This window comes from Hemiscyllium ocellatum, chromosome 8, assembly GCF_020745735.1.
Source record: "Hemiscyllium ocellatum isolate sHemOce1 chromosome 8, sHemOce1.pat.X.cur, whole genome shotgun sequence".
Lineage (NCBI taxonomy): Eukaryota > Metazoa > Chordata > Chondrichthyes > Orectolobiformes > Hemiscylliidae > Hemiscyllium > Hemiscyllium ocellatum.
This window is the reverse complement of record NC_083408.1, coordinates 24,164,148-24,190,137: the sequence shown is the minus strand read 5'-3', so window position 1 is coordinate 24,190,137 and position 25,990 is coordinate 24,164,148. Positions and strand designations below refer to the sequence as shown.

Below are 25,990 nucleotides of genomic sequence, written 5' to 3'. Positions count from 1 at the left end.
GCAGCATTCCCAATTAGGCATATCATAAAATGGCCTGCAGCGGATCAGCATACGGCTGACTACTACCTTCTCGAGGACAATATAACTGGGCCAGGAGTAACACCACGTACCATGTCTAAGCGCAGTGTGGTGAAATAACTTTAAACTGAATCCCAGTAGGAACGGTGAGAGATTAGAACAAATCTTAGTGGTAACAATGCATTTCAAAACATGAAACAGATGAAAAGTGAATTAACAGCCACCAGCATGAGAAACCAAAAGAACTTCTGGAGCTTATGAAATCGCATCTGTAACTTCCAGAACAGAAAACTCCTTAAGTGACTAATAATCCTGGAATCTGCTGGCAGATAGTGTTTCAAGTTCTGAACATTTAATTAAAAGAAACTGTACACCAGGATACAGCTGTTACATGAATAAAGCTTCAAAAATGTTCAGATTTCACATTCTGGTGTGTCAACATCTTCCCTTACTTTAAGTTTGATATCGGTGTTCACCACAAGGAGAAATTTACGGACTCAAAGTAAACAAGGTTTACAAGACAATTACAAGTTTTGTCATTTCCTGCTTGACTCAATTTTCGTTTGCTCTCCCTTCTGTTAAAGGTAGTGACTCATGCTGACATTTAGTGCAACAGGTCTTAAGAGATCTGTTCTACACTCTGGTTTTCTTCATATGTGAACTTTGGCAATTTGCCAAATAAAGATGTTTACAGATTCATATTTTCAACAGGCTTCATGGACAGACAATTTGCAGCAGCAGACTCCACCTTCCCCTTCAAACCCAAGATTAATTCCATCACGCTTGTAGTATCTAGTTCAAATCCATGATTCTGTAAAACCTCGAGCAATTTCAGAGCAATGCAGTGTAGAAATCTTCACATTATTCGAGAGCCTGATGAGACAAGATTAAAGTCCTTAAGGTTTAAGTGTTGCATGATAATTATGTAGCAGCTCTGATGCCAAACCTGAACATGTCTGCAGCATAGGCATCTTCTACATCAAAACATCTGTGGAGCCAGACATGAAGTACTCGGAGGAGAAATCTCTGAAGAGGAAAGTTTTTCTAGTCCTGATAAATTATAGCAAAACAAACTTACAGGAACCATTTTATTGAATTCAACACCCCAACATGATTAAAACTGAAGTTTATTTGGGCAATTTAAAATAACTTACAATTGAGACCAGCAAGTTGACATGTTTCAACACAGAATCCAAATGATTAATTCTTAGGTTACAAACTTCAGAAAATGCTATTGCAATAGCTCAAATCAAATAATTAACAAGACACCACCGATAAAAAAGACCTTTCCCAAACAGAAACTCATTGCGAAGTGAGATCAAGGCTGAAATGGAGCTCTTGACCCTTAGACTTTAAGTTAACTGGGTGTAAACACAAGTGGTCTTTGATTTGAAATCTTAACCTACTCTAATTATAAATGATTTTCGCTTTAAAATATCACATTATTCTTTGGCTCTACATAACTGGTTGAAGACACACAAAGAATCACTAAAAATCACTAGTATAGGAATATTAATATATTGAGATAACTTGCCCTACTCGAGGAGAAAGAGAAATGAGCATGAACTGTGCCCACGCATTTTCAGATCAGGTTAGCTTAATGAGCCATGCCTGCATATTTCTAATCCCTCACTTTCCAGACTCACTTCCAGTTCAGATGGTATCAAATCCATCCCTATACCAATGTGCCCCAGTGCCTTTCCAAACGAAAAGGCCAAAGTGATGCAGCATGACAAATATTATGGAGATCAGTTAGCTCTATGTGCAGAGAATTGTTTATGAACAATGATTGTACTGAAATGTTAATTTTATTTCTCTATGGTTTCGGCATCTTCAGCTTTTTAATTCAACGTCCAACAAATGGACTTTATTTGACTTTAAATAAAAACAAAACAAGGAATCCTTGGGATGTAGGTTCATAGTTCCTTGAAAATGAAGTCGCAGGTAAACAGGGTAGTGAAGGTGGTGTTTGGTATACTTGCTTTTATTGAGTATGGGAGTTGAGAGCACATTTGGAATATTGTGTACAATTTTGGTCGGCCTGCTATAGGAAAGGTATTGCGATACTTGAAAAGGATTCAGAAAAGGTTTCCAAGGATGTTGTCAGGGTTGGAGGGTTTGAGCTATTAGGAGAGACTAAATAGGCTGGGGCAATTTTCCCTGCAGCAGTGGAGACTGAGGGCATGGATAGGATGAATAGTCAAGGATTTCCTCCCCGGCGCTCCCCCCCCCCCCCCTCCCCCCCAAGAGTAGGGGAGTCCAAAACCAGAGGGCATGGGTTTACGGTGAGAGGGAAAAAATTTTAAAAAGGCCTAAATGAACAACCTTTTCAGACAGAGGATGGTGTGTGTTTGGAGTGAGCTGCCAGAGGTAGTGGTGGAAGCTGGGACAATTACAACATTTATAAAGGTGGCTGGATGGGTACATGAGTAGAAAGGGTTTAGAGGGATATTGGCCAAATGCTGGCAAATGGGACTACATTAATTTAGGATATCTGGTCAGCATAAATTAGTTGGACTGAAAGGTCCACTTCCATGCTGTACATCCCTGTGACTCCACGTTACTTTATCTATAAATGAATGCTCTGAATTTCCAGCTGGTAATCTGATTTGTTTGTTGAGAGCATCCAGATTGTCTCCATCTGAAGTTGTCACTCCAAGTTACGAGTAAATGTGTAAATAATAGTCAATAAAATTAGTGTAAGCAATGATTCTTGTTGCTCACCGACATCTACTAACTAGTGCAGTAAGCAATCTTGGAACCTTCTTAAATCGTAGCAGTTTTAGTTTGCATTCACACGGTTTCAAAGACTTGTTTAGTATTCTTCACCAATCCACACATAAAAAAAACTCAACACTTTAGATACAATTGGCAGTGTTGGAATATTCTTTTCTCCATACATTTTACACTTTCACTGTTTCAGGCTGTTCACTCTTTGAAACATCCAGCAATAGAAAATTGTTCAGTACACAGCCATCAGTACAACCATTTTTTCTTTACAAAACCAGAAAAACAAAGCATTTCACTTTCTAGTAAATAATTGCATCAATCTGCATCATCACTCCAACCTTCAGCTAAAGATGCTACCTTAGTCCTTATCAGTGTTGCATGTTTTGGGGTGGGGGGGTTGAGATACAAGTTTAACTTGGCATCTCCTCAATGGTTCAATAAGCTGCCGTTCCAAGCAGCAGATCACAGGTTTCATTCACTGCCTTCCCAGACCACTGCTTAAATCTGCAAAATTCAGCTATGCAGATATATACAAGCTTTGGAACTGCTCTTGATATGTTAATTATTCCAACCGATTGTAATACTGGAAAAGTTCAAACCCAGAGCAAAACCTGGCTTGATTGCTCCAAGTTTTATTTTACCTTTTGTCAAATGTGGAGGTCAGGCCCTGACCATGTATCTAAGTGGATGCAAATGCACTCTTAAAATAAAAGCTTATTACAAGAGAAAAACACAAACAATATTACATCCGACGTGAACTATTTGCCAATCTTGTTACAAAGATCAGAAAAAAATCCTTTTGTATCCCAACAATACCCTTACCAACACTCAAAAGTCAGTGAAGAGTCTTCCCTATCTCTATATTAAAGCTTTCTGATCAGCTGACAGGGCTATAATTGGTTTCCATTTAACAAATTGCTACATGCACTGGATACCATTTTCTTCAGTTACTGTATAAACCCTGTAACCAAACTGTTAACTCAGCTCATAGATTGCTTAACCATGTCTTCAAAACTTGCCTTCAAAACCTCGAAGGGTTCTTCACAATCTTGCATGTACAAAGGCTTCTTCCCACTAACGTTTAAGCACCTCTCCCCGCCTTGACACCTCCGTGACTGCTACTGACAGCATCTCTGCTGTTTTGAGCCTCTTCCCTACACAATAACCTGCTTGTGGCAACTTTTCTCTCTCTTTTCTGGTGCTTGTAAAATTCAACTAACCAAGTACCTCAGCAATATTCTCTCCAAGTGGCTTGCTGGTTATTTACCAAGTCACAACTTATAAACACTGTTTTGAACACCACATTCAAACTGACTTTCTGACCTATAAAACAGTCAGATCTTCACAGAACTGAAAACATAAAATGCATTTTCCCTCCAAATTAGAACCTACGTTTTTGAATAACGTTAGTGCATTATGAATCTCCATAACAGAAATTAAATGGGGCTGTGAAGTGCATTTAGAAATATTACTTGATTTCTACACTATTTTGCTTATTGGCAGCATCCACTAAGAAATTTAGTCACAGTGATTAAATAATCATACTAGAAAAAAATCAGATCCATAACTTAAAAACAGACGACACAAGTCAGTTTTAAATTTAAAGCAGGAACAAAACTGGCACTGATAGTATTTTTTAAATATATGTCTCACAAATCACAAAGTGACCAAAATATTATGACAAATTAGTAACAGGTTATTTATTTAATATACATTACCGCATACAGTATTTTGCAAGCACAAATTCCCACCAACAGAATAGGAAATGCAATCAAGGTTATCCACGAGAAGCCGACATTCTGGACTGATAACACTTCATGACCCAAACCTTGTACCAGCTTGTCATATGACCACACCAATTAATTTGAGCAGAGTTCAGCCACACCACAATGCAAAATGCCAGACAAGCTGACATTTGCCTTTAGTCTGTAAAACACTGAGTATGGCTGTGGAGGCCATGATAACCCTGACAAATCCAGTGCTGCCCACTCACTTTCCTGTTTCCCTGGCTGCAGTCAGAAAGGCCACAGGGATGTTCCAGGATTTTGCACTGCAGCACAAAAACACAGAAGATGGCTGATTGTACTGACAACATAGTGGACTGCATGACACTTGTCCAAACATAGCATGCCAAGCAGAAAAAGACGACTGAGTTTTCCCAGAACTAGCTCCCAACTTTTTACAATGCCTTTTTCATTCAACAGGATGCATTTCTAGACAGAATCAGGTTACAACAGGGGCCTCACCAGCTACCCAGAAGATCCTCCTCACTAATTTGTCGAATGACCCATACGATTTAACTTAACACTATTTGACAATATCAGACACTTGGGTGCTGTGCAAAGTAGTTGGCTTCAGTCAAGCGTGTATCTTTTAATCCACCTTGTGGCCCCGCTTTGCTATTATAAACTTCAATATATTCTCTCTCAGCAATTCAAGTGTACAAAGCAAATCACCTCTGATACATTGTTAAGGTTTATCACAGTTCAAAATTAACAATACCAAACTTTCACACACAAACTGAACAACACATCAACTTAAATGTGAATGATTCATTTTTCCTATTTGTTAAAGGATCTTCAGAGTGAATTGCCAGCATTTTATAGTCAATTGTCTGTCACTCATCACAAATTAACCCAGAAACGGGACAGCATGTAGCCCTGACTTGAGAACATCAACACAGTATCCAATATCAGTGTCCTTTGTTTCTGAACACGGCCATTTCTTGAGTGCGCAGACTCTTTTGCATTATTGCGTCTCATATGTATCAATGATCTGAATGAAGGCAATAATCTTGCTTTTCAATGGACAAACAAGATTCTCTACATGATTACACTGGCCCAGATGGGAAGATGGATGAAGCACTAATTTACTCTGAAAGGTGGCTGCGGGACTGCTCGCAGATCATGACTGACTTACTTCTACAGAAGTGCCCCTGATGTCGACACCTCCAAAGGGAACTCTCCAAAAAAAATGTCTTCAGCTGAGACTTCGAACTCACTTACCTCAGTTACTGGGATTAAAATATATGCTTGGCTTACAATTCCAGCACCACCCCAACAAGTGAGTGCCAAACTATTTCCTACACTGACCATACTCCTACTGCACCCCACTCCCAGCACGTTCATCAGCTTGACCATCTTCAGCGCTGAACCACTCTGCAACCTTTCACCCTAACCGATTGCCAGCAGACCCAACCAGATCACACCCTCATCCCCAACCAGGTCAGAATCAAACCCAACCTCACCACTCACACGCCTCAACACAATCATCAGTTTCTTTTAAATTCCTGGCTACAAAAGCAGTTCAAAGGCTACAAATCCAGCTCTTAACTCCCCAAAGACTGCCCATCATCTACAAGACACATATCAGGCATGTAATTGGAACAGCCAATGCCAGTCCAATCCTGTGAACAAATTTTTAAAAACAAATGGGCCTGGAAAAGATACAGTCAGAAGCTGTCAAAAAGCCAGAAATTGAGGAAAGATTCAGGCAAGCAAATTAATAAAATTGCACAAAGGGCCTGCTGACAGTGTCCAGTCACAAGCAGTCCCAAAGTTTGAAATTAAAAACTCTAAGCATGTAGCTTAAAACAATAACTTCGTGACTGAAGAGGTACAAGTTCTACTGTTGAGCCAAGGCTGATGTCTACATTCTATAAAACACTGCTAGAGCTATTACAATGTTATTATTTTTAAAAACAATTGTGCTGAAATATTTGTGAAACATAATCTCACTGCCTCCAAAGATTATGTAAAATGTTTTTATATAAAAAGTACAGGCACAGAATACAAAATATTGTTAAATATTTAAATATGCTCAATATTGTTAAAAAAATTGACAAATAAATTAGCATGCATCTTAGAGGTACATTCCTTAGAAATGTTAAATTGTTGTCCCTAGATTTTCCAGACTTTTTCAGACATCAAATTGTCAAAACAACCTCGCATTCAGCAGTTTTCCTCTTCCCAACAATAATGTACAGCCAAGGTTTCATGGCCGTGAAAAAAAAAACTCACACCTTTACACATTTAAGGTATCTGAATCCAAATCTATTCAAAATCACTGATTATTTCTCTGAAAAAACTGACCCCACTGTTTGGTGTTGATATGGCACAAGACTCTGATTCTTTTGCCATGATTAAGAAACCTAAAACAAAACTTAGATTTATAGTACAAGACAGAGATAAAAATCAAAGTTTTGCCCTCTCAAAAAAAACTTCAAACCTTCATCACAACTGTTAATTACACCACCAAAAATACATCCCATTACAAACTAATGAAATGTGCAAAGGCCATAATGATTGAACCATAAAAGCATTCTCTTGTGAAAGTGCTGAAAAAAAAATGAAATTCCGATTTAACCACTAATAACTGAAAGAAAAATAAATTAAGATATGGCAGGTCAGGTTACATTTCTTCACCTTCACAATTGGACTTTCGTCATTACAATTTTTAGATTAAAAAGGAACAAGAAAACAAACTATTTCACGTGACACACAAATTTTATTGAAGTGGGGAAGTAGGGGGGTTGGGGAAGGTGTGGGGACAAGTTTTGCATTTCTTGCGGTTGCAGGGGAAGGTGCCGGGAGTGGAGGTTGGGTTGGTGGGGGGGGGGGATGTGGACCTGACAAGGGAGTCACGGAGAGAGTGGTCTTTTCAGAACACTGATAGGGGAGGGGAGGGAAATATATCCCTGGTGATGGGGTCCGTGGATCGCCACCAGGACAGAACCCCACTGGTCCTCACCTACCACCCCACCAACCTCCTTATACATCACATCATCCATCGTCATTTCCGCCACCTCCAAACGGACCCCGCGACCAAGGATATATTTCCCTCCCCTCCCCTGTCAGCATTCCGAAAAGACCACTCCCTCCGTGACTCCCTTGTCAGGTCCACACCCCCCACCAACCCAACCTCCACTCCCGGCACCTTCCCCTGCAATTGCAAGAAATGCAAAACTTGCGCCCACACCTCCCCCCTTACTTCCCTCCAAGGCTCCAAGGGATCCTTCCATATCCACCACAAATTCACCTGCAACTCCACACACATCATTTACTGCATCCGATGTGGCCTCCTCTATATTGGGGAGACAGGCCGCCTACTTGCAGAACGTTTCAGAGAACACCTCTGGGACATGCGGACCAACCAACCCAACCACCCCGTGGCTCAACACTTCAAATCTCCCTCCCACTCCACTAAGTACATGTAGGTCCTTGGACTCCTCCATCACCAGACCATAGCAACATGACAGCTGGAGGAAGAGTGCCTCATCTTCCACCTAGGAACCCTCCAACCACAAGGGATGAACTCAGATTTCTCCAGTTTCCTCATTTCCCCTCCCCCACCTTGTCTCAGTCAAATCCCTCGAACTCAGCACCGCCCTCCTAACCTGCAATCTTCTTCCTGACCTCTCCGCCCCCACCCCCACTCCGGCCTATCACCCTCACCTTAACCTCCTTCCACCTATTGCATTTCCAATGCCCCTCCCCCAAGTCCTTCCTCCCTACCTTTTACATTAGCCTGCTTGGCACACTTTCCTCATTCCTGAAGAAGGGCTCATGCCCAAAACGTCGATCCTCCTGCTCCTTGGATGCTGCCTGACCTGTGCGCTTTTCCAGCAACACATTTTCAGCTCCCTCCTATAGGAAGGATGTCATGAAGCTTGAAAGGATTCAGAAAAGATTTACAAGGAGTTGGAAGTTTGGCTACAGGGAGAGGCTAAACAGACTGGGGCTGTTTGCCCTGGAGTGTCAGAAATTCACCAAGGCTCGTTAGACAGCACCTTCCAAACCCATGACGTCCACCATCTGGAAGGAGGACAACAGCAAGTACATGGGAACATCCAAGTTATTCACCTTCCTTGGAATTAGTTTTAAGACCATAAGACATTGGAGTGGAAGTAAGGCCATTCAACCCATCAAGTCCACTCTGCCATTTAATCATGGCTGATGGGCATTTCAACTTGACTTACCAGCATTCTCCCCATAGCCCTTAATTCATTGTGACATCAAGAATTTATCAATCTCTGCCATGAAGACATTTAGCGTCCCGGTCTCCTCTGCACTCTGCGGCAATGAATTCCACAGGCCCACCACTCTCTGGCTGAAGAAATGTCTCCGCATTTCTGTTCTGAATTGACCCCCTCTAATTCTAAGGCTGTGTCCACAGGTCCTAGTCTCCTCGCCTAACGGAAACAATTTCCTAACGTACACCCTTTCCAAGCCATGTATTATCTTGTAAGTTTCTATTAAATCTCCCCTTAATCTTCTAAACTCCAATGAATACACTCCCAGGATCCTCAGCCGTTCCTCGTGTGTTAGACCTACCATTCCAGGGATCATCCATGTGAATCTCCGCTGGACACGCTCCAGTGCCAGTATGTCCTTCCTGAGGTGTGGGGATCAAAACTGGACAGTACTCCAAATGGGGCCTAACCAGAGCTTTATAAAGTCTCAGTAGCACAACGGTGCTTTTATATTCCAACCCTCTTGAGATAAGTGACAACATTGTATTCGTTTTCCTAATCACGGACTCAACCTGCACATTTACCTTTAGAGAATCCTTGACTAGCACTCCAAGATACCTTTGTACTTTGGCTTTACGAATTTTCTCAATGTTTAAAAAGTAGTCTACACTTTTATTCTTTTTTCCAAAGTGCAAGACCTCGCATTTGCTCACGTTGAATTCCATCAGCCATTTCCTGGACCATTCTCCCAAACTGTCTAGATCCTTCTGTAGCCTCCCCACTTCCTCAGTACTACCTGCCTATCCACCTAACTTCATATCATCGGCAAACTTTGCTAGAATGCCCCTAGTCCCTTCATCAGATCATTAATATATAATGTGAACAGCTGCGGCCCCAACATTGAACCCTGCGGGACACCGCTGGTCACCGGCTGCCATTCCGAAAAAGAACCTTTTATCCCAATTCTCTGTCTTCTGTCAGACAGCCAATCTTCAATCCATACCAGTAGCTCACCTCGAACACCATGGGCCCTCACCTTGCTCAGCAGCCTTCCGTGTGGCACCTTATCAAAGGCCTTTTGCAAGTCTAGATAGACCACATCCACTGGGTTTCCCTGGTCTAACCTACTTGTCACCTCTTCAAAGAATTCCAACAGGTTTGTCAGGCACGACCTCCCCTTACTAAATCCATGTTGACTTGTTCTAATCAGACTCTGCTCATCCAAGAATTTAGAAACCTCATCCTTAATGATGGATTCTAGAATTCTATCAACAACCGAGGTTAGGCTAATTGGCCTATAATTTTCTATCTTTTGTCTTGATCCTTTCTTGAACAAGGGGGATTTTGGAAATAGATCACCATGCCTTCAGTGTCGTTGGATCAAAATCCTGGAATTCCTTCACTAATGACATTATGGGACTACCTACTGCAATGGTTCAAGGAGGCAGCTCACCATTAAAGGCAATGAGAGATTGGATTTAAGTGCTGTCCCAGACAGCAGGTGCCACATTCCATCAATGAGTAAGAAACAAAACATTCACTTCTCGCATGCCAAATATGCGACAATTTAGATTTACATTGGGATGTTTCATTGCATTGAAGACACAAAAAGTACACAACAGCACCAAAAACAGGCGATACCAATCATAAAATATAGTCAAAGAGGTAGGCGTGAAGGATGTCTGAAATAAGGAAAGCAAGGTAGTGAAGCTGAGGTGTGAGCAGCCTATTCAAGAATTTGAGGCCAACATAGCTGAAGGCACAGCCATGCACGATAGTACCAGTGAAACTGTGCTGTACAAAACACCAGATTTAGAATGCTGCAGATACAAAGAGTTATGAAGCTGGAGGGAATAACAAAGATAGAGATGGGAGTGGCCATGACATGCCTTGAAAACAAAGATATGAATTTCAAAATCAAAATGCAATTCAAAACACCACAGGAGATGGGGAGAAACTAAACAAGTATTTTGCATCAGTGTTGACTGTGGAGAACGAAATGGAAGGTAGAGAATGTGAGAAATAGATGGTGACATCTTGAAAAATGCCCATATTACAGGGTGCAGGATGTTTTAAAACTCAAAGGTGGATACATCCCGAGGACCTGATCAGGTGCATCCTAGAATTCTGTGGGAGGCTAGGGAGGTGATTGCTGGGCCCCTTGCTGAGATATTTGTATCATCAATAGTCACAGGTACAGTTAGTAAGTTGGCAGATGGCACCAAAATTGGAGGTATAGTGGACGACGATGAAGGTTACCTCCCCTTACTAAATCCATGTTGACTTGTTCTAATCAGACTCTTCTCTTCGAAGAATTTAGAAACCTCATCCTTAATGATGGATTCTAGAATTTTACCAACAACCAAGGTTAGGCTAATTGGCCTATAATTTTCCATCTTTTGTCTTGATCCTTTCTTGAACAAGGGGGATTTTGGAAATAAATCACCATGCCTTCAGTGTCAAAGTCCTGGATTTCCTTCACTAATGACATTATGGGGACAACAATGAGTACAAAGGGATCTTGACCAGATGGGCCATGGAATGGCTGATGGAATTTAATTTAGATAAATGTGAAGACATTGAATTTTTGGAAGGCAAATCACAGCAGGACATATGCACTTAATGGCAAAGTCCTAGGGAGTGTTGTTGGACAAGGAGGTCATGTTGCAGCTGTGCAGGACATTGGTTAGGCCAATTTTGGAATATTGCGTGCAATTCTGATCCCCCTCCTATCGGGAGAATGTCATTAAACTTGAAAAGGTTCAGAAAAGGTTTACTAGGATGTTGCCAGGGTTGGAAGGTTTGGCTACAGAGAGAGGCTAAATAGGCTGGAGCTGTTTTCCCTGGAACAATAGAGACTGAGGAGTGACCTTATAGAGGTTTATAAGATCAAAAGGGGCATGGATAAATAGATAAATAGATAAAGTATCTTCCATGGGGTGGGGTAGTCCAGAACTCGGGGAACATAGGTTGACGGTGAGACGAGAAATATTTAAAAGGGACCTAAGGGGCAACTTTTTCATGTAGACGGTGGTATGTGTATGGAATGAGCTGCCACAGGAAGTGGTGGAGGTTGGTATAATTACAACCCTTAAAAGGTACTTGGATAGGTATAAGAATAGCAAGGGTTACAGGTATATAGGCCAAGTGCTAGCAAGTGGGACTATGGTGGATATGGACGAGTCAGACCAAAGGGTTTGTTTCCAAGCTGTGTATCATTACGACTCTATGACATTGATAGCACAGATAGAATATAAGATTGTGACAAGAAAGCAGATAAATCTGATTCATGTTACTCAAATACATAAAAAAAACTTGACGTAACATATTACAACTTCAAGAACCCATTATGCTGTTACTGACAAAATAAAGGCAGCAAGTTATGTTTTATAACAATATAGAATTTTATATGTTATGATGTGCAGTCTTTTAAACAGATACATGGAAAGGCATAACTACCAGTAAAGTAACAAAAGGGAGACAAAGCTGGTCATTTTGATCAGATGCAAATCCAACTTCTGCTCGGTAGAAAGTCAAGGTAGGAACATGCCTGCATGGTCTCCACATGCAAAGTACTTCATATTTATCTTCAAGTTTTGCAGGATCACAGACACAAATGACGACAAATTAGATTGCATGAACAATTATAAATTTCTTTGGTCAGACACAAGACGACATCAGAAAAGGGAGGAGGAAGCAAACTATACACATTCATCAATTTGGCTCTGCCAAACTTCATCTAGCCAGATATTACAGCAAGTATAGAGCAAAAGCAGGTAATTACCTTAAATATTTTGGAATACTTTAAGCAAGCAATAACAATTTCCAGGAAAGTACGTGACTAAAGTGAAAATAACTTGATCAGCTAAGTGGGGAATTAATTAAACAAGCATTTAGAAAGTCAAATTTCTCTGATGTACCAAAGAAACAGATAGTCAGAAGTCAACAGAAGGTTTAGTTCAGACCAAGAAAAGTCACAACAGAAGGGCAACATTTTTTAGCTTCTCAAGTCCATGTGAGTCTCCTGGCCGTAAAGGTTTGTGCAAAGTTCTCTGGCTATCACAGCTGAAAAGACAACTCCAGGCTATTAGAAATGAAAAAGAAATAAAATAGGACTGACTTCACTAGGATTGAGTGTCTATAAAGAATATTGCTGAGAAAATGGCTAATTTTATTTTGCTGTTTATATTAGCACCTTTCTACATTGTCATATAGCTTTTAATTTGCCTTTTTGTTATATTTATGTTATTTTGTTAAAAGAATATTAGCAGCTTTGTGTGAATATATTCAGTGTCAGATCACCATTTATCAAACTGTGGTGTGTCAAGCCAAGTTTCACTCTGGGATCTCATTTAACATCAGCTGGGATCATACCTGCAGCTTCTTTGTTTGTGTTCCAAAATGATCTACAACCAATCAAGGATTTCACAAGGCAGTCACCATTACAGGAAAACTTAATGATTTGAATACAACAAGGCACCATGATATGTGCAAGGTGGTCACAGTTTTCATTCCTCGGCACTCGGGTCACTTGTACTCTTAATTTCTAAAAGCTCATCATACAATTAGGGACATATTTTAAAATTATTGTGCAAGTCAAAATCTGCTTTCTAGAGTTGATCAAATCACAAAACCATCTATTTCCCCATGACCACCACAAATCACAGCCACAAAATCAGATGTCTTTTCAATAAGTTTTCATTTAAAGCTTCAGAATCTGTGGTTTAATATCTTGGCAAAATTAACAGAACAGCAGCTATTGATGTGAGATACCAGAGGCTCCACAGCAGGTATACAAAGTCATTATTTACATTTACAGCACAATGCTGGCCCAGACTACCTCAATGGAGCCGCAGTAAGCCAAAAGATCAAAAACCACTTGAAAACTGTACGTGGAACACAAATAAGCCTAAACACTCCTAAAGTATTGGCCTTTACCTAAAGGACTTTGAAATTGAAATATGACAAAGTTAGGCTGTAGTCAGACAGAGCCTTGGCTAATCTGCAAAACTGATCAGATTTGGACACCAACTCAGGCTTAAATAGCACTCTGAAGATAATAGATTAATAGGTTTTTCCCATTGTGATTTATATGGAACTTTGCAAGAAAATAAGTCAGGTAAGGAAATAACAAGGCAGCTAACCAAAAGTTTGTAAAGAGTGTAAAGAAGAAAAATAAGAGGGGAACAAAAACGCTCACAGACAATTCTAGATCTTAAGAATTCAAGCAGCTGAAGGCACTACCACCACTAATATGGAAATTAATATTGAGAAAGCATAAGAGGCCAGACATGGAGGAGCTCAGAGATCTCAGATGGTTGTTGGGCTGAAGGAGATTACAGAAACAGAGAGGAGACCATGGAAGAATCTGAAAACAAGGATGAGAATTTTAAATCCAAGGTCTTGCTTCACATGTAGCCAATAGAGGCCAGGGAGCACTGGGTGAAGAGACTTGCTGCAGATTAAGAAATGACCAACAGAATTCTGGAAGATGTCAAGTTTGCAGAGAGTCGATTCAAGAGTATGTTGGGAAATTTGCCTCAAGAGATAACAAAGGCATTGGTCTTGAGACAAGTGATGAGTATCTATCTTATATTTCACTGCCTACAAAGTAAAAATCATTGCCCCGGTCTTGCTAAACATACCAACATTTATTCAAAATGGAATCCAGTCATTTACAATTACACTGCTCTGGAACAGAAATACAAAAGCCAGGAATTCCTGCTCCTGACCAATTTACAAGTGCATATTAGTTTACAGTGAAAAGTAGTTTACAATGAGGTTCAGAATTGAGCACTTCATGGTTACACCGCTTGCTTATATTCAAACGAAAGCAAAACATTGCAAATGCTGAAGATTTTAAACAAAATTAAAATGCTGGAAAAAAAAACTCTGCAAGGTCTGGCAGCATCTGAGTATTCAAAAATTACAAATTTAAATAACTGTTTTAATTTAGAGTAGAACCCCACAGGGATCTCACAAATCAATTCTCAATTAGTCAGACCCAGTTTGAAATGCATAAAATTTACAAGTTACGGAAGAGTGGCCTGTGCTTCTGGAGCCAAAGTACTGGACTCAGAAACACCACAAAAAATGAAACAAGATTTTAACAGCAACTTTCCAGAAATGTGGAATCTTTTCTGAAGTAGCTTTCTACTTCAATAACTTCAGGCCTCTGGCAATACTTGCCACAACTCTATTTTGGAGTAGGCAAAGCATCCCAAGTTCTATCATTTCAAATGCCACTCACAATCAACGAGCAGAAGTTCAGAGATCTACAGGTCAGGAAAAAAAAGCCTTTCGGCTCTGAGGAAGAGTCGTCTAGACTCAAAACATTAGCTTGCTCTCTCTCCATGGATGCTGGCTAACTCACTGTGATTTCCAGCATTTTGGCTTTCAGGACAGATGCCAACATCTGCAGTAATTTGCTCCTTCGAGCCCATCACATCTGTACCGGTCAAAAAACCACCGAACTGTTTGGATCCCATTTGCCTTGGCATCACATGAGCATATGTAAATATCACAAACGTCTCTGTCTTTACCACCCTCACAGGCAGTGATTCTCACCATTCTCTGGATGAAAAACAAACTTTTTTGGTCCTTACCTAAAATCCACACTCCTCAATTTTATATATGGCAGTCATATTCCTTCTCAATCTCCTTTGCTCTAAGGAAAACAACACCAGTCTGCCCAATCTACCTTTCATAACTAAAACTCTCCAGCCCAGGAAATGTGAAAATCTTCCAGTGCCAAGACATCCCTCCTATAATGTGAATTCCAGAAACTACACACAATACTCTCTCTTTCGCCTAAACAATGTCTTATACAGTTCCAGCATACTTTGCCTGCTCCTCACATAAACTTAAAATCTAATATCACTAACATGCAGACTCATATAAGCTGCTAAGCTAACAATAATTAAGAAAAAACACCCATACTGACTCACCTTTTCTTCCTCAACCTGACCAAAATAACATTACTGTACTTAGGTGAATGCTTGCGACAATAAAGCAAATTCATTCATTCATCACATAATATTACTTGAGTAGCATAGAAAATTGAACGCAGTACGGGCACTTCGGCCCATGATGTTGCGCCAACCTGTGAAACTAATCCAAAGCCCATTTAAACTACATTATTCTACTTTCATCCATATATTTATCCAATGACCATTTAAATGCCTTTAAAGTTGGCACATCTACAACTGTTGCAGGAAGGGCATTCCACGCTCTTACTACTTTCTGAGGAAAGAAACTACCTCTGGCATCTGTCCTATACTCTGGATATAGTTTTGCTTGCTGAGCTGGAAGGTTCATTTTCAAACATTTCATTACCATACTTGATAAGTATGAGCCTCCAGATGAAGTGTTGGTTGCATGGCCCGCTTTCTATTTGTGTGTTTATGTTTCCTTGGATTGGTGATGTCATTTCCTGTTATTTTTCTCAAGCAGTGGTAAATGGGATCCAAGTCAATGCATTTGTTGATAGAGTTTTGGTTGGACTGTCACGCTTCTAAGAATTCTCACGTGTCTCTGTTTGGCTTGTCCTAGGATGGATGTGTTGTCCCAGTCAAAGAGGTGCCCTTCCTCATACGAGTGAGTGGGGGTCATCTCTTTTGGTGGCTACTTGATGTTCATGTATCCCGGTGGCTAGATTTCTGCCTGTATGTCCAATGTAGTGGTTGATACAGTTCTTGCATAGTATTTTGTAAATGACGTTTGTTTTTTTTTGTTGTCTGCATAGGGTTTTTCAAGTTCAGTTGCGGCTGTCCTATATCCATCACCCCTCAATTTAAAGCAATGCCCCCTTGTGCTACCCATCTCCATCCAAAGAAAAAGGCTGGCACTGTCCACCCTATCTAACCCTCTGATCATCTTTTATATCTCAATTAAGTCACCTCTCAACCTTCTCTCATGAAAACAGCCTCAAATCCCTCAGCCTTTCCACAGAAGACTTTCCCTCCATACCATGCAACATCTGGTAAATCTCCTCTGAACCCTTTCCAATTTTTCCCACTTCCTTCTGATAACGCGGCTACCAAAACGGTACACAATACTCCAAGTGTGGCCGCACCAGAGTTTTATACAGACCTCAAGGCGCCAAAACACAATCCCTAGACCAATAAATGCTAACACACCATATGCCATTTTAACAACCCTATCAACCTGGGTGACAACTTTCAGGGATTTATGTACATGGACACCGAGATCTCGCTGCTCACCTACACTACCAAGAATCCTACCATTAGCCTGGTACTCTGCATTCCTGTTACTCCTTCCAAAGTGAATCACCTCACTTTTCCACATTAAACTCCATTTGCCGCCTCACAGCCCAGCATTGCAGCTTCTCTATGATTAGATTAGATTACTTACAGTGTGGAAACAGGCCCTTCGGCCCAACAAGTCCACACTGACCCATTCGCCTACATTTACCTCTTCATCTAACATTACGGGCAATTTAGCATGGCTAATTCACCTAACCTGCACATTTTTGGACTGTGGGAGGAAACCGGAGCACTAGAGGAAACCTCCGGGTGCAGACGTGAGGAGAATATGCAAACTCCACACAGAGAGTCGCCCGAGCGGGAATTGAACCTGGGTCTCTGGCGCTGTGAGGCAGCAGTGTCACCGTGCTGCCCACTATGCCCCTCTAACCTGCAACATCCTTCCACACAATACAACTCCACCGATCTTAGTGTCATCTGTAAATTTACTGACCCATCCTTCTACCCCCTCATCCAGTCATTTATAAATATGACAAACAGCAGTGTCCCTAAAACAGATGATTGCGGTACACCACTAGTAACCGAACTCCAGGATGAGCATTTCCCATCAACCACCACCTTCCGTCTTCTTTCAGCAAACTTTCTTGTGTTGTGTCTAATACAATGTGGAGATACCTGTCAAACTTATTTTCAGTAGACTTTATTGTAGCAATTAGACACAGCTCAGTGACTTACTAAGCCATTTCAGAAGGCAGTCATGGGTCAAAAGCTTTTACACTGCGTCTACAGTGACATGTTAGCCACATGCAAGGATGCCCCTAAAGGAAACTAGTAAACCAGGTGGGTTTTTAACCACAAATCTGCAGTTTCATGGAAAATACAAACCTTGATTTTTTTTCCAAATTGACTTTTCTTTTAAACCCTGATTACAGTTTCAAGCCAATCTATTTCTACAATAAGTATGTAATTATGAATGTTCAGATTACTTTGGGGTGGCACAGTGGTTCAGTTGTCAGCACTGCTGCCTCACAGCACCAGGGACCCAGGTTCGATTCCAGCCTCGGGCGACTGTCCGTGTCGAGTTTGCACATTCTCCCCGTGTCTGCATGTGTTTCCTCCGGGTGCTCCGGTTTCCTCTCACAATCCAAAGATGTGCAGGTCAGATGAATTGGCCATGCTAAATTGCCCGTAGTGTTAGGTGTATTAATCAGAGGGGGGTGGGTTACTCTTCGGAGGGTCGGTGTGGACTTGTTGGGCAGAAGGGCCTGTTTCCACACTGTAGGGAATCTAATCTAATCTAACCAATTTCTGATCCAAACCACTAAATCACCCTCAATCCCATGCCTCCATATTTTCTATAATAGCCTACTGTGGGGAGCCTTATCAAATGCTTTACTGAAATCCAAATATACCACAATCACCTGTTTGGTCACCTTCTCAAAGAACTCAATAAGGTTTGTGAGGTATGACCTATCCTTCACAAAACTGAGTTGATTATCCCTAATCAACTTATTCCTTTCTGTATGATTGCAATCCTCTTATAATCCTTAACCCACAACAGAAGTAAAGCTCACAGGTCTATAATTACCAGGGTTGTCACTACTCCCCTTCTTGAACAAAGGGACATTTGCTCTCCTCCAATCTTCTGACACTATTCCTGTAGACAACAACAACATAAAGATCAAAGCCAAAGACTCTGCAATCTCCTTCCTGGCTACCCAGAGAACCCTAGGATAAATTCCATCCAGCTCTGTGGACTTCGCTACTTTCACACTTTCCAGAATTGCTAACACCTCCTCATGAACCTCAATTCTGTTTAGTCTAGTAGCCTATATCTCAGTATTCTCCTCGACAACATTGCCTTTTTCTTGTGCGAATACTGACGAAAAACATCAATTTAGCGCTGCTCCTATACCTTGGGAGTCCACGGTCCTTGATTGGCCCTAATCTTACTCTAGTCATTCTTTTATTCCTGACATACCTACAGAAAGCTTTAGGGTTTTCCTTGATCCTATCGGCCGAAGACTTCTCATGTCCCCTCCTGGCTCTTCTTAGCTCTCTCTGTGGGTCCTTCCTGGCTAACTTGTAATTCTCAAACATCCTTGCTGAGCCTTCACGCCTCAACTTAATATAAGCCGCCTTCTTTCTGTTGACGAGATTCAACTTCTTTAGTAAACCATGGCTCCCTTGCTCGACCACTTCCTCCTTGCCTGACAGGTACATACTTGTTGTGGTTCTGTTTGCCGAGCTGGGAATTTGTGTTGCAGACATTTCGTCCCCTGTCTAGGTGACATCCTCAATACTTGGGAGCCTCAGAGGTTAGCACTGCTGCCTCACAGCGCCAGGGACCCGGGTTCAATTCCCACCTCGGGCGACCGTCTGCCTGGAGTTTGCACATTCTCCCCGTGTATGCGTGGGTTTCCTCAGAGTGCTCCAGTTTCCTCTCACAATCCAAAGATGTGCACATCAGGTGAATTGGCCAGGCTAAATTGCCCATACTGTTAGGTGCGTTAGGGTAGGGTAGGGGAATGGGTCTGGGTGGGTTACTCTTTGGAGAGTCAGTGAGGACGTGTTGGGCCGAAGGGCCTGTTTCCATACTATAGGGAATCTATTTTAAACAAAAAGGTATACGCACGCATACTTTCTGCTATACCCAAGAATGAAATCAAAGTAAGAGGACTGGCTAGTGAGATGGCAGCCTCTGGTTGTCAAAGGTATTAAGCTGAAAAAAGCAACAAACAATCTCCCCTTGTGAGAAGTTTGGGCTCTGAAGATGGGAGACTTAGACCCTGAAGAAAGAGAAGAGGAGAATAACAGTTTTCGAAAAGTAGGCTTGGAAGATATCCAGAATCTCTTCCCCCTCCAAAGGTGCATCTGCACAAAGATCCATGGGTAATTTCCCAAAAACTACTTGAAAAATCTGGGTACACAACATCCCTGTGAGGGAGGGATATAGGGAGACAATTGTAACATTACGGACAATTCCATAAAATCAAGTTTACTTTGTCACCCTGAATGTGGCTTCTTTCTTAATTTTGTTCCTGACATTATTGCTTCCAGGCAAAAGTGAAGACTGCAGAAGCTGGAAACCAGAGTTTAGATGAGTGTGGTGCTGGAAAAGCACAGCAGGTCAGGCAGGAAATTAGGAAAATTTGAAATTTCATGAAAAAGCCTATGGACTTTGTAATTGGCTTTAAGAAAGCTTGAAAATAACTTTTCAGAATTTACATTAATATTGAAGGGATTAATTTGTTTTGGATAACGAAATCATCATCCATATGATGATGTCCCTTGACCTGGAAGCAATAATATTGATTAGAGTGGTGCTGGAAAAGCACAGCAGGTCAGCCAGCAACTGAGGAGCAGGAAAAATCGACATTTCGGGCAAAAGCCCTTCATCAGGAATAATAAAGGGCTTTCGCCCGAAACATCAATTTTTCCTGCTCCTCAGTTGCTGGCTGACCTGCTGTGCTTTTCCAGCACCACTCTAATCAATATTATTGCTTCCAGGTCAAGGGACATCATCATATGGATGATGATTTCGTTATCCAAAACAAATTAATCCCTTCAATATTAATGTAAATTCTGAAAAGTTATTTTCAAGCTTTCTTAAAGCCAATTACAAAGTCCATAGGCTTCTTAATGAAATTTCAAATTTTCCTAATTTCCTGCCTTGGCATTAAATTACATCAGAACATAACTTAATTGACCAGGATAAACAGGATTATTTTTATTCTACGTTAACCACATGGCTTGTTCACTATAAAAATATTTCTTTTTAAAACTAGTCAACCATAATTGGCTCCAACATCTTGCTTCTCTCTCTTTTGTCCTCACCCCATTCCCAAATCAAGACTGAATCCATCTTTGCCAGAAACAGGATCAAACCTGGTGGCATGTATTTGATCCATAATGGCTATCAAATCAATCAAGCCAAACCTGTCCCTCCAGAAACAGATTGCTGATGTTTCACATATTCATATTGTAATCTGCCATTTTCAATGGTCACTGGCTCCATGACTGACCAGGACATTTGTTCACTCTTCCAGCCTGCCATTACCATATGGTGGTAGGAGTTACAAGTTGACACTTAACTGCTTTTTTGCCCTTTAGGGTGTAGGTTTGCTCGCTGAGCTGTAGGTTTGACATCCAGACGTTTCATTACCTGGCTAGGCGACATCATCAGTGGCGACCTCCAAGTGAAGCGAAGCTGTTGTCTCCTGCTTTCTATTTATAGGTTTGCCCTGGATGGGGTTCCTGGGGTTTGTGGTGATGTCATTTCTTCTTCATTTTCTGAGGGGTTGATAGATGGCATCTAGATCTATGTGTTTGTTTATGGCATTGTGGTTGGAGTGCCAGGCCTCTAGGAATTCTCTGGCATGTCTTTGCTTAGCCTGTTTGCTTTGCCCTATTATGAATGCACCTTCCTCGTGCATCAAGTGCTGCAGCAGAATTTAAATTGGGAGCTTCTGGCTCAGAGATAGTACACTACCCACTACAGCATAAGACCTCCACAACCAAAACCATAACAGTGAAATTTAGATTTGAAATTTTCTCAAAGAATTCAGACACCTATACCAATTTGAATCAACTTGGCCTCTCAATGTAGCCTTAGAGGCAGATAAATATACCACTCAACGAGCTTCATAGACCAGAATGCTCAGTTCTGCTTCTTTATTAATTTAATGACAGCCCAAGCAGCAAGTGACTTCCTGTTGTTAAAATCAGTGCTCTTGGCTACACGGAATCTTGATATAATCGGTCGGGATCAAAACTGACTGGACATCAATTCTTGGGCTGCCTGCTTGTATCGCTAAACACTGCAGTAGGATGTGTACTTACTCATTAAGCCAATGGAAAAGTCATAGCAGGAAGTGCGTTAGAAACAAGCAGTGAAAAGGACTTACTGGATTTCTCTGAAACTGACTCAAAATTATCTAACGACATTACAGAATCACAAGTAGTCAATATATTAGCTGCAATGTCACTGCGAACAGACTGACAGATCATGTTTAGATTCCTCTCTCTGCAATTAATTTCCACCTTCAACACATATTGAATGAATAGTGAGCTTTAGAAACAGAAACAATTCATCCAGTATCAAAACACTGGTCTATCTGTCACATGAATCCTAGACTCAAACAACATTCATTTCCAAGCTGCCCACTTGCATTGATAAATATGCTTTTTCCTCACCTTCCCTCAAATATATCAACTCTTTCATAAGGCTATAGTTCTGCAAAATCTTAATCATTCTCTGGTAACTCCCTCCATTGTACTTCGACAGTTAACACCCTGAGACTATTACACCATGGAAGCATCGCAGCCAAGGCTAATCCAAGTTTCAACTGCCTGAAAACTTCCCAGACGGTTTATTAAGGAGAAATTCAGAGGGTCTGCGTGACTTTGGAACTCTCTGCCTCAAAACGCAGTGTCACTGAACATTTTTAAGGCAGAAGTAGATAGTTTATTGTAATGCAACAATATCAAAAGGTTACCAAGGTTTACCAGGCGTCGTGAAATTCCAAACACAACCAGGTCAGCAAAGACCTTATTGAAAGATAAGCAGACTCGAAGGGCTGAATGGCCTACTTCTGCTCCTAGTTCATATTGATTTTTCCTTTATTAACTTGGACTTCTACAATTAATGACAGCAAGCTTTTCATTGCTCTTGACCCTAGTTAACTCAGGACAAACAAGAAGAATCGAAATTCAGATCTGCCTACTTCCACTTTTTAAAAAATATAGTTAGAATATGAACCTGCCTCCACCTCCGCACTCACTCAGTACAGCTTTTCTCATTATTCAGAACTGCAACATGGACTGTAAATAAGTAACAAAACTTAAAGCACCATTTCCTGCACAATGGATCAAAGGCTAATAACAGATTGAATTATTAAACAAGTCAAAAGGTGCTGACCTTCAAATTTCCAAAATCAGGATTACTTTGTTAAGCATACTCACTGGGTTCACCAAATAGATCAAAAGTATTAAAGGGTTTGACGTTACATTCAGAAGTTCACCCAACTGGCAAAAAGTAGGGCTGCAATTTATTTCTGAGGATTCTGCAGTTTATAAATGCAACAGGAGATTTATGTTAAAGCCCAACATGAAACGTGCAGACACATAGAATCCCCACGGTATGGAAACAGGCCATTTGGCCCAACAGGTCGATACCGACCCTCCCAAGAGTGTCTGTGTGGACACCGTAGGGATTCTGTGTCTCTGCACAGGCAATTTAGAATGGCCAATTCACCTAATCTGCACATAAACAGAGTTTGTTCTTCATTGTAAATTATACTCATCTGGAAATTGTACTTGTCCACTTTTGGTCTGCAATTCCTTTTTTTTAAATTTATCATTTTGAGAGAGCTTTGGATTCAAATACAACATAATAATAATAATAATAATAATAATAATAATAAACTATAACTCCCAGAGTTTCACATCGAACAGGAAGAGTCTACATTTACATGATATTTACAGATCTGACAACCAGCTGAGAATAAAAATGTGCTATATTTAAAAAGAGGAAGATAAAATAAAAACATCTGTTTTTAGTTTAAAACGTAAACAATCTCCATCCCAAAGGGAACACTGATAACTCAAAATTCACAAGTTTAGTTTGCACGAGTCACAACTGTTTATCCTTGAATATTTTTAAACCTCTGTCAATTGTTAAGCCACTGCAACCCACAGTTGCAGTCAATATTTACATTATTACAAGGTTAAACACAATTAAATTAAACCTAATTTGATGAGTATTTCACAGATGCTCCCAAGGGTATTTACTTCCTTTCATGATGAACTAACTTAGGAAAAGACAATTTTTAAAATGATGACAAACACAGCCTGATCAATTTTAAACATATTTTTGAAAATATTCACGACACACCAATACAGGGGTCAAAACACACACAAGTTGGTTCAACCCCTTGGGCTTATTCTGCCATTCATTTACTATACTTCAGCCTCACAAAGCATTCATCGAGTGACTGAACAGGTTTAGTCTCCAGTTTGCTCTGTCAACTTTCGGCCTGGGAGACTTCAAAGGCTCTGCAATTAGTCTCAATGCCCTCAAGGTTGGGGTAACAATCAGGTACGCTACTGCTGATCACTGCAAATGGATTACTGTGGATATTGTTGATGGAGAAATGTCCGTGTTGTGAACACCCACCCTAGGCCAATCAAGCCAACAATATTTAAGGGATCACCAGTGATCAACAGCAACACTGGTGAAATCACCAGAGTAGCTAACAGACTGGAATCCATTACTCAGCAGAGATAATAATTTTGGAAGGGGTTGGGGAGAAGAGAACTGGCAAAAAAAACACTGCCTCCTAACATGACATCCAACACTGTAACAATAAAATGGGCTTTTCAGGGTTAGATCACATCAGATAGCTGTTAGAGGCAGGATGCCTAGGTTACAGTCAGGGTCCCAGCATTAAGGGCATGAGGTTAGATTCAGAGCACAAAAGTCAGGCCACCCAGGCTCGGGGCCAAATATTCTCCATGCCTCAGCCAAGGATCAAAGTACGAGGGCAGGGTGGCCAAGCTAGAAGCCAAATTGCTAGAGTGGTCAACCACCAGGATGGTCAAGGTGGAGGGGGTGGCCAGGCAGGGGGCATCAAAGTGCCAGGGCAGCCAGGGAAGGGAGGGGTCAAAGTGCCAGGGTGGGGTCAAAGTGCCAGGTTGGCCAAAGGGGGGTCAAAGTGCCAGGGAAGGAGGGGCCAAAGTGGAGTCAAAGTGCAAGAGTGGGGTCAAAGTGCCAGGGTAGGGTCAAAGGGCGTCCAGACTAAGGTATCCAAAGCAGGTAACCAATGTCTGAGCGCAGACACACACCGCGGGTGTGAGCAGAGACGGCTTTAAGCTGAGTGAGGGTGGTGCTCGGCCCGGGGTTGCCCTCTGAGGGGGTGGCCAGCCCCTGTGTCCGAGCTCAGCCCCAGTCCCCCCCACCCAACCCCGGGGACACACAGCTTACCTCAGCCGGGGGTTGTAAATGACACTCCGTCTCCTTTACCCAGCGAAACTCTCACACAACTCGGCACAAACGGCACTTGAAGCATAAGCAGCAGGCGGCTCCGCAGATTGCTGACGCCCGGGAGAGGCGGGTGAAGAGCTGAGCCCCGGCTCGCGGGCTCTCGGTCTCTCTCTCTCTGGGCCCCGCCGGCAACCTCACCTGGCGTTGCTCTGCGCCTGCGCACAGCAGCCGCCACCCCCACCTACGCTGCACTGCCATTGGGCGAACCCACGACGCGCCCAGGGTCCATTGGTTCGGATGCCTGTCAGTCAGCGCAACGACGGCCAACCAGCGGGGCCTGTTAAGTGCATGTGACCGAGTTGATAGCACAGGCGCAGATGTGGGGAAGGCAACAAACAGGGAGAGGGGTGTGGGTGTGGGGGAGGGGGAGAGTAGGGGGAGGGGGAGAGTTGGGGGAGGGGGAGAGTTGGGGGAGGGAGAGAGGTGGGGAAGGAGGGGGGGGGAGGGAGAGGCAGCGGGGGACGGGGAGGAGTGGGATAGAGGGACAGGGAGGTAGAGGGTGGGGGAGGAAGATGGAAGGCTTTGGGAGTGGTAATGGAAGGGAGAGGAATGGGGGAGGAGGAGAGATAAAAGAGCAAAGGGAGGATAGAAGGAGAAAGATAGATAGGGTTCATAGGAGAGTGAGTGAGGGGGGAAATAGTGTAAGGAGGAGAGCGAGGGAAGGGGAATAAGAAGAGGAGGGAGGAGTTGAGAATAGGACGAGAGAGACAGACAGCCAGGAACAGAGGAAGGGAGGTGGGAAACTTGAAGGAAGAGGGGAGTAGGAGAAGATAGGTAGGGGGGAGCAGGAAGGGGTCGGGGAAAGGGAAAGGGAACCAGGTAAGGATTCGCAGATTGGGAGAAGGAGGGGCAGAAAGGGAAAAGGGGTCGAAGGGGGAAGGGGTCGGCGGAGGAGCAGGGGTAGAAGGGGTCGATGGGGGAGGAGGAGTAGAAGGGGTAAAGGGTCGGAAGGGGAGTAGGGGTAGAAGGGGGATGGGGTAGAAGGGGGAAGGGGTCAGCGGG

The 25,990-nt window shown here is 42.1% G+C and overlaps 1 protein-coding gene across 4 annotated transcripts in view; it reads right to left on the bottom strand.

Moving 5' to 3' along the window:
- The window catches only part of LOC132818059 (protein numb homolog), a 209,852-nt gene extending 184,735 nt beyond the window's left edge, over positions 1-25,117 (bottom strand). For all 4 annotated transcript variants that reach the window (XM_060828692.1, XM_060828695.1, XM_060828694.1 and 1 more), the window contains exon 1: positions 24,929-25,117. The gene's annotated coding sequence lies outside the window, so the exon portion shown is untranslated. The remainder of the gene's footprint in view (positions 1-24,928) is intronic.
- Positions 25,118-25,990: the final 873 nt, after the last annotated feature.